Source organism: Urocitellus parryii, chromosome 1, assembly GCF_045843805.1.
Source record: "Urocitellus parryii isolate mUroPar1 chromosome 1, mUroPar1.hap1, whole genome shotgun sequence".
Taxonomy (NCBI): domain Eukaryota; kingdom Metazoa; phylum Chordata; class Mammalia; order Rodentia; family Sciuridae; genus Urocitellus; species Urocitellus parryii.
In genome coordinates, this window is record NC_135531.1 from 226,442,528 (window position 1) to 226,460,223 (window position 17,696).

General features: G+C 41.9%; 1 non-coding gene across 1 annotated transcript; it reads left to right on the forward strand.

Moving 5' to 3' along the window:
- The first annotated feature begins 15,193 nt into the window (after positions 1 to 15,193).
- Positions 15,194 to 15,266, forward strand: Trnaa-cgc (transfer RNA alanine (anticodon CGC)). Its single transcript has one exon. It is a non-coding gene; the product is annotated as a tRNA-Ala (tRNA).
- The last annotated feature ends 2,430 nt before the right edge of the window (positions 15,267 to 17,696 follow it).

Below are 17,696 nucleotides of genomic sequence, written 5' to 3' on the forward strand. Positions count from 1 at the left end.
AATCAAGCACTAATTTACTGAAAGGATGCTGTTTTAGTCGGTTTTTTCACTGCTGTGACTAAAAGGACCCAACCAGAACTATAAAGAAGGAAAAGTTTACTTGGGGGTCCCCAGTTTCAAAGGTCTCCATCCATAGACAGCAGGCTCCATTCCTCGGGGCTTGAGGTGAGGCAGAACATCATGGCAGAAGAGTGTGGCAGAGGGAAGCAGCTCACATGGTGATCAGAAAGCAGAAAGAGATCTTCACTTGCCAGATACAATATATATACCCCAAAGCAACACCCCAATTCCCACCTCCTCCAGCCACACCCTGCCACTTCAAGTACCACTCAGTTAATCCCTATCAGGGATTAATTCACTGATTGGGTTAAGGCTCTACAACCCAATCATTTCTCCTCTGAACCTTCTTGCATTGTCTCACACATGAGCTTTTGGGGAACACCCCACATCCAAACCATACCAAATGCATTGCCAGCTCATGGTTTATCCAAGAAAACTGGTGAATCGAGACCACAAAACAGGCAGGAACAGAGAAGTGAAGTTTTTTGGGACCTAAGTAAAAATCCACTGTCCTTACCCCTAAATGCCAAAATGTCAACCATCGCAGACCTTGGTCCTAGATGTTGTCTGGGACTTGCTCCTAATTCAAGTCCAAGGCAAGGGTATTTACCTTCCCCACTTTGGGAAGAGGATACCTGCCACAGGCTTCTCGCAGTGTGGCATCCTTGCTGCCATCCTGCAGATGCCACACTCACATAGCCTGAACATAGTCAGCATGATGAGCTGGGCTCGTCAAGAGTTAAAGGTGGCGCACGCCTGTAATCCCAGTGGTTTGGGAGGCTGAGGCAGGAGGATCACAAGTTTAAAGCCAGCCTCAGCAACTTAGCAAGGCCCTAAGCAATTTACTAAGACCCTGTCTCTAAATAAAAATATATTAAAAAAAAAAAAAAGACTGGGATGTGACTTAGTGGTTAAGTACCCCTAGGTACAACCTCTGATACAAAAAAAAAAAAAAAATTAAACCAAGTCTGAACTCTTCATTTGAAATATCATTCAGTTCACAGATGGACTAATCTATGATTGCATCTTGGACTGTTTTGAAATTAAACCTACCTATTTGGAATATTGAAGCAAAGCTAAACTGTCTGCTTCCAGATCCTTCTTCATTCATACAATGACCAAGGGCTTGCAGTTGCATTTATAACCCTGCTTGACTCCTTGCCTGAGGCATCTGATTTGCCATCAGTCTGTGGCCTTGTGCAACTCAGGGATGTGATGGGGTAATCTTACTTCCCTTAATTGAGGGCACTTGTTTTCCCTCTACCCATGAGGACAGCAATTGGGAATCCTGCTGAACCCATAGTTCCTCTTACAACCTGAGCTGGGAGTTACAGCCATTTATTCTTTCAACATCTGCTTTCCAGGGAGAAGTCAGGACTTAATAATATAAAGCGAAACAAAACCTCTGATCATATCTGAAAACCAGGAACCTATCGAAGACTAGCAGGGTCTTGTCAAAAAGGATTCAGGAGCTAACTTGAATAGGCTCTCACTGATCAAAGTTGACACACAATTTGAGTATGAGAAAGGATAATAACAGCAAGACACAGAAATTATTTAAATCCATGAGCTATAATGATAGTTTTTTAAAACCCACAATAACTTATTGATCACAATTGGAGGCTGCTGGGGAACCAAGTTTCTACTTTGAAAACAGATAAAGGAAAAGAACTGAATATTTCTGCCTCTTTCCCTATACAAATGGTACCACTGGATAATCAAACAGTACATGAAGGAAATATTTTCTTCATGAAAGTATTCTTGCTCTAAAAAAACAAAGGATAAATGGTAGAATAAGAAAATCACTTTATAACTTCTACTAGACGAATAAATCAAGGCAATGATCCTCTGTGGTGGCTCACATCACAGAACAGTAACACACCAGGAGCCCCCAGTGGGGAAACCTACCAGTTCCTACTAAGTACTCTTCCCAAAGAAAATGAAACATAAATTGGATTGAGTTTGTCCCAATTTCCAGCTTATAGGAAATAAGCAATTCAGAGAAATATGTTAAATGTCACCTTAAAGATGCAATCAGCCTTTGAGAAACCCTAAAGGAAAAGCACCTATTTTCTTCAACAATAACAACAATTAAAAAGTTGCAGGAGCCAGGTGCAGTGTTGCATGCCTGTAATCTCAGCAACTGGGGAGGCTGAGGCAGGAGGATCCAAGTTCAAAGCCAGCCTCAGCAACAGAGAGGCAAGAAGGAACTTAGTGAGACCCTGTCTGTAAATAAAATACAAAATAGGGCTGGAGATGTGGCTCAGAGATCGAGTGTCTCTGAGTTCAATCCCCAGGATAAAAAAAAAAAAATTGCATCTCACATTTGTCCATTCACCATCAAAATCAGAAAAAGAAGGTTGGGCTCAGTGATGCACATCTACAATCCCAGCGGCTCGGGAGACTAAGGCAGGACGATTGCAAGTTCAAAGTTAGCCTCAGAAACTTTAGCGAGTCCATAAGCAACTCAGTGAGACCCTGTGTCTAAATAAAATACAAACAGGGCTGGGGATGTGGCTCAGTGGTTAAGTGCCCCTAGATTCAATCTCCAGTATAGATAGATAGATGATAGATAGATAGATAGATAGATAGATAGATAGATAGATAGATAGATAGACAGATTAGAAAAAGAATACTAAGAATCACTGGTAGACCACCCAGAAGCCTGATACACTCACCTCTACCACCATGTGTAACATTCTGGAAACCTCTCCTGATGACCAGGGCCAATCATCCTAGTCAGGAAAACGAGCCCACTTCTTAACTGCTAATTCCTTACCTCCAGGTGCTAAAAATGCTCAGACAGCAGTCGTGCTTTATAATTCAATGGGACTTTTTCAATGTGGCCATGAAGAAGCATTCCCCTTTTGGGATACTGGAATTGCAAACCAGTAGAGCCCAGAGTTCCAAATACAGGAAGCACAAATTCCACAAGTGGGGAGTGACAACAGGGAGACCACGCCTGTTTCCTCCCCTTGGTTTCCAAATCAATGTTTTCCTGCTATTGGGACAAAGCATCATACAAATGAACATCCTCAAGGACAGTACCCTAGTCTCACCAACTATCACCTCGGAACTGGCACTTCTTTAAAGCCTTTCTAATGTTCTATCAGGCCAGCAGCTTCTAGGAGCTCAGTGCCTGATACAACCACTAGACCTCCATTGGGCCCATTTCCACACCCACTTTTCTTTAGAGGGAGACGCATGGCCTGATACTATAAGCTGTCAGATGAAGCTGCTGACTGAGTCCCTACAGGCAGGAAAGACAAACCCTGTGCTATACTTTGTTTCTTAAATGTCCCCCAAAGACCTATGTGTTCAAGGCTTGGCTCCCGACTTGGCACTATTGGGAAGGGATGGTTTTGTGTTTGTGTGGTGCACAGCCTCACGCATGCTAGTCAAGTGTTGTTCCACCAAGTTACAACCATCCACACCTTTCCCCACTGCGCAGTGGATTCATACCGATTCCAACCTTGAGTTACTTCTCCTTCCAAATACCAGTTAGCTAGGATCCTCTCCCAAATCTCTGACTGCTAGGAGGATTTTGCCTCATCAGTGACTTCCAAGGCCACCCTTGATTGACTAGGTGTTAGGGTCTGTAAACAAGTCAGGATGGCTCCTGGCATTTTGCCAGAGGGAGTGGTTTGTGAAGTAATGCTAGCCAGCCATTAAGTGTGGAGATTCCTTATTGGGTTGACTGCTGTATCTAGTTTATGCTAATTAAGATAAGCTGTGTGGAATGTATATATACCCCTCCTGTCCTACAATAAACGGCTCCCACTCCTGCTGTATCAAAGTACACAAGTTGTTCGTCACCCCCAGGTTATTTTGCTACAGCCAGACTGGCAACTAGGGCTGTTATGCATTTGCATCCATTGTTTGCACCCATATATGAGCTAATCAGGATATATCTTCCTCCCTCAACTGATCTCCATTCAACCCTTGCTACAGGCTGAGGGAAAGACACATTGTTATAATAGGGGCAGTTGATGTGGGGCTCTACGGGTACCTATTCACTCTATACTACCAGCTCACTGGCTGATCTCATGTTTGGTCCCCATGTTTCCGCTTCCATTTTATAAATAATGGATATTGGATCTGCCCAAACATATGTCTTGGTGAATCTGACAACCCAGTTCACGAGGGCTGCATGATCACTGGTGTTCATGTGCAAGGCCCAGCACCACCCCAGAGCTTATTTTTAAAAGGCTTACCCTTCTCTGATGAAGCCAGACACAGTGGCACACATTGTAATCCCAGTGGCTCAGGAGGCTGAGGCAGAAGGATTGCAAGTTCAAAGCCAGCCTCAGCAAAAGTGAGGTGCTAAGGAACTCAGTGAGACCTTGTCTCTAAATAAAATACAGAATAGGGCTGGGGATGTGGCTCAGTGGTTGAGTGCTCTTGAGTTCAATCCCTGGTACCAAAAAAAAAAAAAAAAAATCCGATGAAACTAGAATTTTAGGGGTCTGCATGGCAGTTCTTTCACTGTGTGTATTAGTCAGCTTTTTTAATCACTGTGACCAAAAACCACCTATCCAGAAAAACTTAGAGGAGGAAAAGTTCATTTTGGCTCTTGTTTTCTGGGGTCTCAATCAATAGACTGCAGACTCCATTGTCCTGGGCCCAGGGTGAGCCAGACATCATAGGGGAAGGGAAGTTGCTCACCACATGGCAACAAGGAAGCAGAGGGAGAGGGAGAGGAACTGGGGAAGGGAGCCAGAGAGAAGATGTGTCCTTGCAGAGCTTGACACAGTGACCCACTTCCCCCAGCAATGCCCTACCTGTCTGCAGTTACCAGTCCATTCAAACTAGGATGAACTGATTAGGTTGCAGCTCTCCTAACCCAGTCATTTCACCTGTGACTAATCCTGCATTAACACAGGAGAATTGGGGGGACACCTCATATTTCAAATCATAACACTGGGGCTTTCCAAAAATAACACACAGCATCTTTTCCCACCACTGACACAGGAACTGCTGGACCACCTGGGAACTCCTGGATCCTGTGGGCTAAGCAACAGTGCTGCTGACATCTCCACCTGGATCAATAACAGGACCCTCTGCTGCTCTGGGACTCACTCCAAATGACAGCATTTTGTGTCACCTAGTATGTGGATGGATCAGGGGTGAGATGTGCTATTTCCAGGACCTGTGGAGATCTACCAGGTGTTTTGCTTCCTTCTTTGTGGTGCAAGATCCAACAGTTCATCCTTTCTTTGGGATGGGATGTCCTGGCATACCCTTGATCATTGGGCTTCTGAAATTTTTACTTACATGGCATTTCCTAAATCACCAAGAGGTTTCCCTCCATGAGCATTTCCAAGGCCTCCAGTGTGCCTGCCAGTTATTGCTTCTCAGGTAAAATCAACATGTTAGTCAACAGAGTGTCTTAGTGAGCTGTGCTATAGGATGTCCAGATGGTCCAAATCTCTTCTAACTCTATTATAATAGCAGATGACAGAGTGAACATATCCTGGAACAAAGCCGTAAATGTACACTGGCATCTGTTCCATGCGGACACAAACCATTCCTGATAATCTTTTTGAAAAGAATGCATTTACCAAATCAGTGGCCACACACCATATACCTGAGGCCATGTTAATCTGCCCTAGCAAGGATGTCACATTTGGTATAGTGGCTTCACCTGGGGATACTTCTTGGTTGAGTTAACAATAGCTTACTGTCATTCTTCAGGATTTCTCTGGGTTTTGTAGAGGCTAGACTGGGCAATATGACATGGACCACAATACCAATATCCTTTTGATCTTTAAGACACTTTCAACATGTCTCCCAGAATATACAGGAATGTTTTTTCATTGTTTGTTTTTTACTAAGTTTGACTGCTGAGGAATGGGGGAAGAGGAAGTAGTTTCAGACACTTCTGCCTGATCTTGCCAATCACAATGACAGCTTTTACCCTACAGACCGGAGACTCAATGTGGGGGTTGTTCTAACTTTTAAATATGTTTACCTCAATTACATCTTACAGGATGACACTGACTGAGCCTATGAACACATGATGATCCAGTCTTTGGCCAGGACTCCACCTATTAGGTAATTCCTCTGTGTGTTTCTCTAATGGGGAGTGAGTAGGAGACTGGGGCAATAATAGACACTGTGACTCATAGTTCTTGAAATGTTTAAATATTTCACTCTACGCAGTGCATTAGTTACCCAAGTAAACAACCATGGATCCCCTTGGAAAAGGCCTGAGAAAATAATTACCATTTACACTTCTCATGATATTACAGGGTCCTTCTTCCTGGGATCCCAGATTCCTTTTAAGTGCATGGATCCATGATGGAAATATAGTTTAGATTCAGAAACACACAAAGGATAATGACTGTTTATGAGATCATCCACTCTTAAATTCCGATGGTTTAAATTGAGTAGTAGCCTCATTGATTACCCACTTATTTTTCTAGATTTATTTGGCCATCTTTCCATTCTCTGCTTGTCAAGATCCCCTGGCTATCCACTGTGACCTTGTCATGAATTGCCATTGCAATAATTGTATCCACACACAAAAAAAAAAAAAAAAAAAAATCAAGATTTTGCAGATCATCAACTCAGATTTCTCCCTCCTATTAGTAAAGTTTCCACCCTTATCTAATCAGGGCCCTGACCTTGACATAGCAGCTCTGCCTTGGTCAAGAGTTCCTCTTTGGAGCTCCATTACTCTGGTGATTTTGTCGTGGGTTTGATTCCCATCTTTCTCTGTACTCACCTCTAGGAGTGGAGAGCTCTGAGCTGGTGCAAGGTAAGCTGCATCCCTGCATCAATGAGTCACTAGATGTGGCTGCCCTGGAGAGGGGTGTGGCCTTGGATGGGTGGCTCTTACTATTGACTGAATAATCTTGAAATCCTAACCATCAACATGATGGTTTGAGGAGGTAGGGGCCTTTGAGAAGTAATTAGGTCATGAAAGTAGAGCCCTCATAAATTAGATTACTGCCCTTCTAAGAGATTCCAGAGAGCTCCCTCACTTTTTCCCACATGAGGAAATAGGGGGAAGACAACTGTCCATGAATCATGAAGCAAGCCCTCACCAGACACCAAAACTTCTGGCACCTTGATCTTGAACTTCTCAGCTTACAGAACCATGAGAAATAAATGTTTATTACTTAAGTCACCCAGTGTTTGGTGTTTTGCAATAGGAAGCCTAAGAGACTAATACAGCTCCCCTACACTCCCATCAACCCCTAAGGAGCTGACGGCTAAGGCATCTGCAGACAGCACTCCCAGCCACGGGTCCCTCACTGAAAGGGGACCTGGGGAGGCAGAGTGCTTCACACTGACCTCCACCTTTTTTTTTTTTTTTTTTTTTTTTTTTTAAGAGAGAGTGAGAGAGGGAGAGAGAGAGAGAATTTTTTAATATTTTAATTTTTTAATATTTTTTTTTTTTTTTTAGTTTTCGGGGGACACAACATCTTTGTTGGTATGTGGTGCTGAGGATCGAACCCGGGCCGCACGCATGCCAGGCGAGCGCGCTACCGCTTGAGCCACATCCCCAGCCCCTGACCCCCACCCTTCTTTTCCCTAACCTTGTTTGGAGTCTCCTGTCATGAAGTATGCAATAAAGAGATACAAGCGGGCTTTCTCATTTCTATTTTAAATATTTGTTCCATCAGGCACCTGAACTCATTTACAAATAGGCACAAGAAATCTCATCACAAAAATATCACCTTTTCCAGCAATTTGCTTTTCATTACTATTTAAAAGTAAACAAAGCATTTTAAAGGGAATTGGACATGAGCATAATGAGTGCACAAGGACATTTATTGTTTGCCATTAGACTGTGCACACTGAGCGCTCGGCTACCAGTGAGGATGGCTTATCCACTGAGCGTTTTCATTAGCTTTCCTGAGATCTCTTCTCTTTCCAGGACTCCAACATGCTTCTATTTTAAAATTGCCCAGAAAGACTGACTTTGGAGGATGTGGCCACATCATCCCACCTTGACAGCTTCAGAGCATTAATAGAAAGCAACCAGCGAATTCAACAGATGGGCAGAGCTTGCGCTCTGGCAGAGTCATTTAAGATACTGAAGTGAACAACAAGCCCACCACCCAGTCTGCCAGAAGCTTGACCTCATGGGCTGACAGCAAAGCGTGTCCCTTGAGAAGGCGTCCTCTGCTTACCTGGAGAAGTGCAGCTTCCTTCCAGTGGGAAAACCAGGGAGCTAGCAGACCCAGCTATTTTAGATACATCATCAGCTGGAGTATGTCCCAAAGAGCAGAGGAAGTCGAAGCTGGGCTGGTATCTCTTCTGATTCAATCAGACTGTGGCCCTGCAGGACACACAGACTTTGTGGAGCATTCACAGGGCTGAATGAGAGGCCCTGATGAGACTTGGGAGGAGCAATGCTGTTTTCAGAGAAGACAGGAATCCGCTTACTTTAGCTAGTTTTTACATACAAACAACTGGTTAAGCACAGGTCACTGTCATCACTGGTCTTGGTTTAGAACCCTCCTCTTCCCCCATCCCACTTGCCCAGAATCCTCTCATGCCGATGGCATGGCTTCTCATACCTGTCATTGACACTGGTAAGTATGCCAACCACCTCATCTTCAAACTTCTCATAAGATTCTAAACCTTTTATTCTTACAAAATTCTAACCTCATCATTTTTCTTGAATATTTGACTATTTCTTGCTACCCATACCTGTACCAAGTGCTTCCCATCATTTTTTTTACATTATTTCTCCTTAAGGACTTCAGAAATAAATTGTCAATTTCCTTCTTCCTAAAATGAGGGCACCAGCCTCATATGGTAGCACATGCCTATAATCCCAGCAACTGGGGAGGCTGAGGCAGGAGGATGGTAAGTTCAAGGCCAGCCTTAGTGACTTAGCAAGCCCTCTCTCAAAATACAAAATAAAAAGAGCTGGGGATATGGCTCAATGGTAGAGCACCCCTGGGTTTAATCCCCAGTACCCAAATAAAAATAAAATGAAGGCACTAGGTCTGAGGGTGAAACTCAGTGGTAGAGAGCTTGCCTAGCACATACAAGGCCCTGGGGTCAACACCCAGCCCTACAAACATAAATTAATTAATTTAATTTAATTAAGTAAGAGATTTAATTTTTTTTTTTTTTTTTTTTTTGTACGTTTGGCAGTACTAGAGATTGAACTCAGGGGCACTCTACTAGTGAGCTACAAACCTGCAGGCTTTTTTATTTATTTTGAGATAAGTTCTAAATTGCTCAGATTGGCCTGAAACTTGTGATCCTCATGCCTCTCAGCCTCTAGAGTAGCTGGGATTACAAGCATGCACCACCATATCCAGTTGTAATTTTTAATCATGTGTTCACCCTGGTAGTCTTATTATCTGAAAGTATTACTTTCTTATTTCATGGAATGCTTTATAGTTAAATAGTTAAGGTTAGAGCATACTTCTATAATTCAAGCATAATATTTATGATAGGAGTCATTTTGCAGATAAAATTTATAATGTAGGAACATGTCATTAGAAGATTATAGGGTTATAAGCTAAAGATTTTAATGCATCATGCAGCATTTTGCCACATTGCCACACAATAGGATGTATATTTATAGGTTTTTGACAGCACTTTCTAAATTTTCTGACATTGCTTTTCAGGTTGTTGAAGATGTTTCATTAATTCTCCACTACTTCAGAATATTCTTTACCACATGAAACATGTGTCCCCCTAAAAGGCTATTTTTAATCCTATTTTTATCCAAATTATAGGTTTCTGCAATATGCTAATAGGTACTCCATACAGAAGGATTTTTATAATCAAATAAATGTTGAGAAAAACTATGTAACATGCAGCTCAACAGGTTTTTACCACAGGACTTCTCAGAGACTTTAATGTACTGATCTGTACATTGAAGGAAGCCCCTTTCCAAACGTTTTTCATCCAAACACTTAGTAAATACTTGTGAAATAGGAGTCAATGAAATATAGTTTAGGATGGCTGCCCTGGGCTTAGTTGATACAAACATTGTATTCTAATCTAGAACTGTATTAAAACTAATAAAGCAGAAAAAAAGGATAGTTGGGAGATCTGTCCCCTTGCCTTTCTTTGTTAGATTCTCATCCCTACCATGCCTCCGGGTGCTTTTTCCTGGTTCTGCTCTTTTCTCAAGGTTGTTGGATCTGAGCCAGGTGCAGTGGTGCGCACCTATAATCCCAGCAGCTCAGGAAACTGAGCCAGGAGGATCATGAGTTCAAAGCCAGCCTCAGCAACTCAGTGAGGCCCTAAGCAACTCAGTGAGACCCTGCCTCTAGATATTTAAAAAAAATATTTTAAAAAATATTTTTTAAAAAAAGAGCTGGGGATGGCTCAATGGTTAAGCATCCCTGGGTTCAATCCCTGGTACCAAAAAAAAGATTGTTGGATCTGTACCTATAGATTCAATCGGTGATGTGGGGGAGAGAAGGGAAAAGCAAATATGAGAAAATGCTTTGACAAAGTTTCTTTGATGTTGAACCTGAAAACTAGAGTAATGTCATAACTACATAATTTTCATCTAAGGAACCATTTATGAATCTTTCCCCTCTGAGGGCTTTGCTTATTACTGAAAATGATCATAAAACAATTCTAAAGACTACTAAGTGGATTTGGAACAATTGATGAATATCTTTTAAAAAAAATACCTAGATGGATTCTCCAAGTTTTATAAGACGTAATTTATCAAGCTTTTCTTTCATGTGCTGCTGTCTCAACACGTACGGGAGAGCTGACAGCTCTTCTCACCCCAGTTCTCTTCTGAAACTCCAGAGGAAGTTTAGCTCACTTGGGAAAGAAGTAGTGTGGTTCCTCAGTCTCCCTACACCCACTTGACTCTGAAGCTGGATTGTTCTTTACAATTAGTGCTCATTTTTTCATTCATTCAGAAACAAGACTAGAGAGATGATTTGGGAACAGCCCCTGCTCTCAAGGAACTTCGAGTCCAGCCAGAGTAACCCAGGTAACGTGGGAGGGACGTAAAAGGAGAACAGTCAGTTTTCCTGAGAGCGTCCATGAGGCCTGCTTGGAAGAGGAGGTGCCTGGGCCGAGTCTTGCAGATATTTAGAAATAAATCTAACAAAAGATATACAAGGGAGAGTTGTAAAATGTTAACAAAGGTTATAAAGAAGAGCTATATAACATAAACCTTGCTCACAAGAAAGACTTGCTATATAAAAATGATAATTCTCCCCAGACAATTCTATAAATCCAATGTACTCTAATCAAAATTCTAAAAGAGCATTTCACATAACTTGACAAGGTGAACTTGAAATTTAGCTAAAAAAGAACAAAGAATACCCAAGAAAATTTTAAATGATAAGAGTAGACCCATCAAAGAAAATACATCTAAACACAGACCCACATGCAAAAAAGAACCTGGTCCAAGTTCAAAGCTGCACTACAAGTCAGTAGGAACAGAGTAGACCATCCTGTAAATGATTCTGGGACTATAAGCCAGAAACTCAAATTCCTACCTCATCTCACAGAGGCTAAAAGTACACAGGTGAGAAACAAAACATTTAGGTACAAATATTGGATGCATTTGTGATATCAGGAAAGAAAAGATTTTTTAAAATGTAAAGTCAAAGCACAATCCACAAAGAACAGTATTAGATTTGACAACACTAAAATAAAAAAGTGGATTGCCTACCATGTACAAGACCCTGGAATTGGAGCTGGTATGGTAACATATGCCTCTAATCCCAGCAACCCAGGAGGCCAAGACAGGAGGATCTTGAATTCAAAGCCAGTTTCAGCAACTTAGCAAGGCCCTATGCAACTCAGTGAGACCCTGTCTCTAAATAAAATACAAAAAAAAAAAAAAAGAGATGGGGATGGGGGTCAGTGGTTGAGTGCTCCTGAGTTCAATCCCCAGTACAAAAAAAAAAAAAACAGCCTCAGAATGTAGCAAGACCCTAAGCAACTTAGCAAGATACTGCCTCAAGATGAAATATAAAAAGGACTAACTCGGTGTAGCTCAGTGGTAAAGCTCCCTGGGTTCAGTCCCCAGTACCAAAAACAAAAACAAAAATAAAACAACTTAAAAACCCACAGGACGTAGTATAACCTGTGCAAGAAAAAACACAATGTTTATGCATATTTATAATTTATACACACATACACACAAATGTGTGAAGCTCGGAGCAGGTGGAACAACACTGGCCACAGCTTATGCTGTCAGGCCTGACCTACATCCCCTTTGAATCCCCTCTTCCTGTGCACCAGCTCATCATTTTAGATGCCTTTCACTCTGCCTTAAGGCTGCAGGAGAGTACTCAGCCTCCTAAAAAGCCAGGCCTGAACTGCCAACGAGCTTAAAACCAAACAACAGAAAGCATCTGGCAGGTCACAATTCAGAGTCACATCTGCATAGTCCCATAAAGTCTCTTGTAGATTGAGTCCCAATCGCCCACACAAATAACCTGCCCATCACCACACTCTCACTAGCTTCCTTTCCCTCCCAGACCTATTTCTCTACTGCCTACAGGTGCTTTCAGGATCAGTTCTCACATAAAATACTTGCACTCAGATCTCTGACTCAGGATCACCTTCTGAGCATCTCAAATCATCAGCACTAGGGGAGACAGGCCTTCTCTGCCATGGGAAGGAAGAGGATGCACCAAAAGTACATTTTCGCTCTATCTATAATGTTGAACTTACTTATTTTTAAAAATAAATCTGAAACAAATCTTAGTAAAACATTAGGATTCATGTATTAGTTTATCGTGTATATTTTATGGGCTTTAACTATGTCATAAGTGAGAATTAAAAATTTTTAATGATTAATGCTGATGAGTCAATGAAAAACAGAACACTAGTTATTCATTAAATGAGACTCTGCTAGGACCACTTCTAGGGGGTTTGAGCCCCCTAGCAACTTTATTTTTTCTTTTTCTTTTTTTTTTTTTTAAAGAGAGAGTGAGAGAGGGAGAGAGAGAGAGAGAGAGAGAGAGAGAGAGAGAGAGAGAGAGAGAGAGAGAATTTTTTTTTTTAATATTTATTTTTTAGTTCTCGGGGGACACAACATCTTTGTTGGTATGTGGTGCTGAGGATCGAACCCGGGCCGCACGCATGCCAGGCGAGCGCGATACCGCTTGAGCCACATCCCCAGCCCTTATTTTTTCATTTTGACTAAAAAATATAAACTATTGTGAAGCAAGGTGAAGATTTAGAATGATAGAGAAGAGGTTCTCGTTATATTGGTTATAGGAAGATACATGATAATTGTTAGGTGCCATCTCTGTGCTCTTGCTGTCAGCTGCACCATTCCTAGTGGATTTTGTATCTCTCATGCACGAAGAAAGGCAGCAGCAGCTTTTGGCTCACAATGCAAGGCTCTTCAGAGCTGGTTTGTGATCTGCAGCCCCCTGGAACCACATTTTACATTCTGCTTACAGCCATTAGAAAATGCATGACATGACATCATCTGCCATGGATCCCATGGACACTGGTCTCCAAAGACTCTCTTAAAAGTTGTCACTGTGCTTCATTGACAGTGACCAGAGACTGTAGGAAATGAAAACCATCATACATTTTCTGCTCATATTATATTGGGAATTTTATGGCATGAAGGTAAAACATTATATCTTCCAGCCCTTGTCTTCTCTTGAACTCTTTAGGCCAAATACTCCATCCCTGAAATGTTACCTTTTCCAATGTTAATGGAATCCTTACCTTCAGTTGGCTACTAGCAGGGGGCAAGAAGAACTGACCTCTAGGGCATGTCCATCCATTGGTCAGCATGGCTTAGGATGGACCAGGGAAAACAGAACATCACCACATCCCTCTGAGGCAAGAGACTACATCTGTTGGAAGGGCCCACTGGTTTTAGGGAGTAAGAGTTTTATACAACCTTGGAGATAAGCATAGCCACCCCAGGACTGCTTGACATGTGGCACAGAGCCTGTGAAGGAGGAGGGATGACCACCCTGAGTGCCAAGAGTGGGGGTCACATAGGGTAAAGAATGCTTGCCATTACCCTGCCACCCACAGGCCAGAAATAACACCACAGTTAAAGCCAAAATGTCTAATATAAGTCTAAAAGATCAGCAATGAACCATTAGTAACCCAAAGTCCAAGTCATCCTCACTCAGTGTGAGATCACTCCAAATCAGCTTGTTGGTACCATTCTGGCAGCCCAGTCTCTTATGACCCAATGGTAGAACAATTGCACTGACCAGCAAGAGTGACCTGCTTGCCAGGATGCCCTCCTGGAACCTGAATTCTGCCACAAAACCCATAAAGCACCAGGCACAGAGTTCCTCTGGGCATCTGGTCAACCCCACTGAAGCATTGGAAGGTCAGAGAGAAACAGCAGCACATTCAAGTCCTGATACTGGTGCACAGTAGCTCTGTCTAGACAGCAATGCTGGCTAACTGGTCTCAGGCACCACTGAGAGATTGTGAAATTTTCGAGCAAATTAACCCCAGACATAAGGCCTGGTAAAGGGTGGGGTATAAGCTGGGAGGCTTCTAGTCCTTTTCTATAATCTGTATTTATTTTGTGTGTATCCATTTGGCATTCTACCTTGACTGGCAATTCTTTAAAGAGAAAGCTTACATCACAAACTTTTTCTATGTCAGTGACAGATTCCAGTATGATCCTAGCTTCATATCAGATTTCCAGAGGGTAACTACTAAGTCAAGGACTAGCCAGATTCTTTTCCTGGAAACAAAAGGTCAGAGAAGGGCGACCCCTAGAGAGACACCACAAGAGAAGTTGACATTGAATACCAATTTCCTCTTTGCATGTAACTCTCTGGTCTGTTGTGTAATCATCAGATGACTGGGAATTCAGCTCTTTCGTCCCTAATGCTTCTTCTCTAACATTCTGAAATATCTTTTCACCAAAAGAATATAGATATTGGCTGGGTGCAGTGGCACACACTTATAAGCCCAGTGGCTCGGGAGGATCTCAAGTTCAAAGCCAGGCTCAGCAACTTAGGGAGGCCCTAAGCAACTCAACTAGACCCTGTCTAAATAAAAAATACAAAAAAGGGCTGGGGATGTAGCTCAGTAGATAGGTGCCCCTGAGTTCAATCCACAGTACCAAATAGATAGATAGAGAGAGAGAGAGAGAGAGAGAGAGAGAGATAAATAGATAGATAATTGTTGTCTTATAGTCTAGTGGTATGATTTAAAGGTGTCCCCCATGGCTTGGGATATAGCTCAGTTGGTAGAGTGCTTGCCTCGCATGCACAAGGCCCTGGGTTCAATCCCCAGCACCATAAATAAATAAATATAAAATAAAGGTGTCCCCCAAAGTTGGAAACTTAATCCTCCATGCAACAATGCTGAGAGATGGGACCTTTAAGGGGTGACAGATCATGAGGGCTCTGCCGCTATGGTGGGACTGGTTTCATTAACAACAGAGTGGCTTAGTTACAAAAGCAAGTTCATCACTCTCACTCACTCTCTCTCCCTTACCATCTCACTTTCTGCCATGGGGTGACACCAGAAGAAGGCCTTTGCCAAATGCCAGCACTTTGATGTTAGATTTCCCGCTTCTAGAACTATGAGAAATAAACTTATTTTCCTTGAAAATTACCTAGTCTGTGGCATTCTGTTATAGCAACAGAGAATAGACTAAGACATCTAGGATCCTTTTAATATTCAGAAAATCATTTTCTCTCCTTGTACAAATAACAGAACTCATCATCCTTTTGCAATGTGTGTGTGTGCATGTCTATGTGTATTTCTTCTACTGGCCTTTAGTGGGAAAATATTAGAACAATAAATTTTTTCATCCAGCCTGCTAATTCTTCCTCCTACTCTCAGTCTTCTCACCAATTTAGCCTTTCCCACCCATTTTGCCTTTTCTCCATGAAGGAGCAATGTTTTCACTTTTGAGTGTCATTTCATTAAATTTCTAAAGCAGCCATCCTCCATCCCTGAATTAACTCTTGTCTGGGGGAAGCGTAAATGGCTTATCAGTGCATAATGTACTTTGTCCAAAAAAAAAAAAAAAAAAAACCTCCTCAGTGTAATATATATTTCCTCCTTGTTTGGCTTGGGGGCATCAATTAATGTCAGAAGCCTGACAATTCCCTGAACACATCCCTTTGACTACGGATGCCAGGGTGACATTTTCTGACATCTGGGCAATGTTTTTTTGTACCCGGCTCACTCCTCTTGCCCTTGATTTTTATGACATTCTGGTACTTGCCGCCTCATTCCCTTCTCCTTCTGGGGACAAAGAGTGTAACAGAAATGGACCCTGAGCAGACCAGACACCCTGTGGTGTACCTTTTCCTTCCTTCCTTCCTTCCCTCCTTCCCTTCTTTCTTTTCTTTCTTTTTTCTTTCTCTTTCAACAGACTTGAAAAATACTAAAACTATACTATTTTACCCCTTTGTCCTACATCTCTATAGTTATATTAGGTTCATAAAGTCTTCAGCCACATACAAAACTAAAAACCTCTGAATTAGAGGACGAGATTTTAATCAGTTCATTTTCCTTCCTTCCTTCCTTCCTTTCTTCCTTCCTTCCTTCCTTTCAATAAGGACTATGTGGTACCAAAAGGACTTCCATTTCCAAAAAAAACAACAGAAATCAAGATGATCCACGCTAGCTAATTAGAAGGGCTAGGACTGACCTTTAAAGAAATAAGCCTGATTCACTTTCTTGCATTGTATACAGACAGAAACTGCACTGGGGTCAAAACTGAGAAAGAAGTTCAGAGATGAGTTGTTAAAAACTAGCATAACCTCAGCTCATGTAGAAGCACAGATGGCATTTCTTGCCTCCAAAGGCCCCTCTGACCCAGTCCAAGTACATGAAGGACAGTACCCTGGCTTCACAGCTGCATCCTCATTCTCTCTATTTGGAATGTCGGTGGTTACCCCAGGTACAAAGCTCCAAGGGATGCCCAGTGGGAAAACCTACCCAGTGAGAAAAACAAATGGAAATGGGGCTGGGGTGTAGCTCACTGGTCAGCTCACACTTACTCAGTGTGAGATCCCCGGTTTGATCCCCAGCAACACAAAATAATAACAACAACAATAATAATAGTGGCAATAATAATAATAAAAGAACATGGAATTGCTTCCCGGCAGCACAGTCTACACACATCTTGAGATGAATAGAAAACACAAACCAGTCTGAAAGCAACTAAACAGATAAGCCACTACAAATAAATGCGAAGAATTTTCTTTCATCCCTATAGAGTCTGGCTGAGAAAAATATATATATATATTGCTCCTTTAGAGGAATTTGACCTTAAGATTGCACAGAAAAGAAAGATTCAAGGGGGGTCATCCATGAAGGAAATGCCTTTTTCTCAGATTTTTAATGTTACTTTCGTAAATGGGTCAAACCAAAGAGCTAAGAGATCAGTAATTTGATTTTATTTTCTTCCTAGGAATCAGCTTAGTCCTACCATTCTTTATCAGGCTAAGGTCTTACCCCAGATAAAAATATTGTTGCTCTTAAAATAAACTTGGTGGAGAGAGAGAGAGAGGATGGGGGCCTAAAAGGATTATGGCTTTAAAACTTCAAAGCTTTTTCTTTTTAAGCACAAATTTTAATTAATATTTAAAAGATACTCCAGAACAATCCTTCCAAAACCAAACCAGGAAAGACCCAATGCAGCAAGACATATACCTGCTGGCAGTCCAAAAAGGATTAGAAGCAAGCCCAAGTAAAATCTATGTGGTGACAAA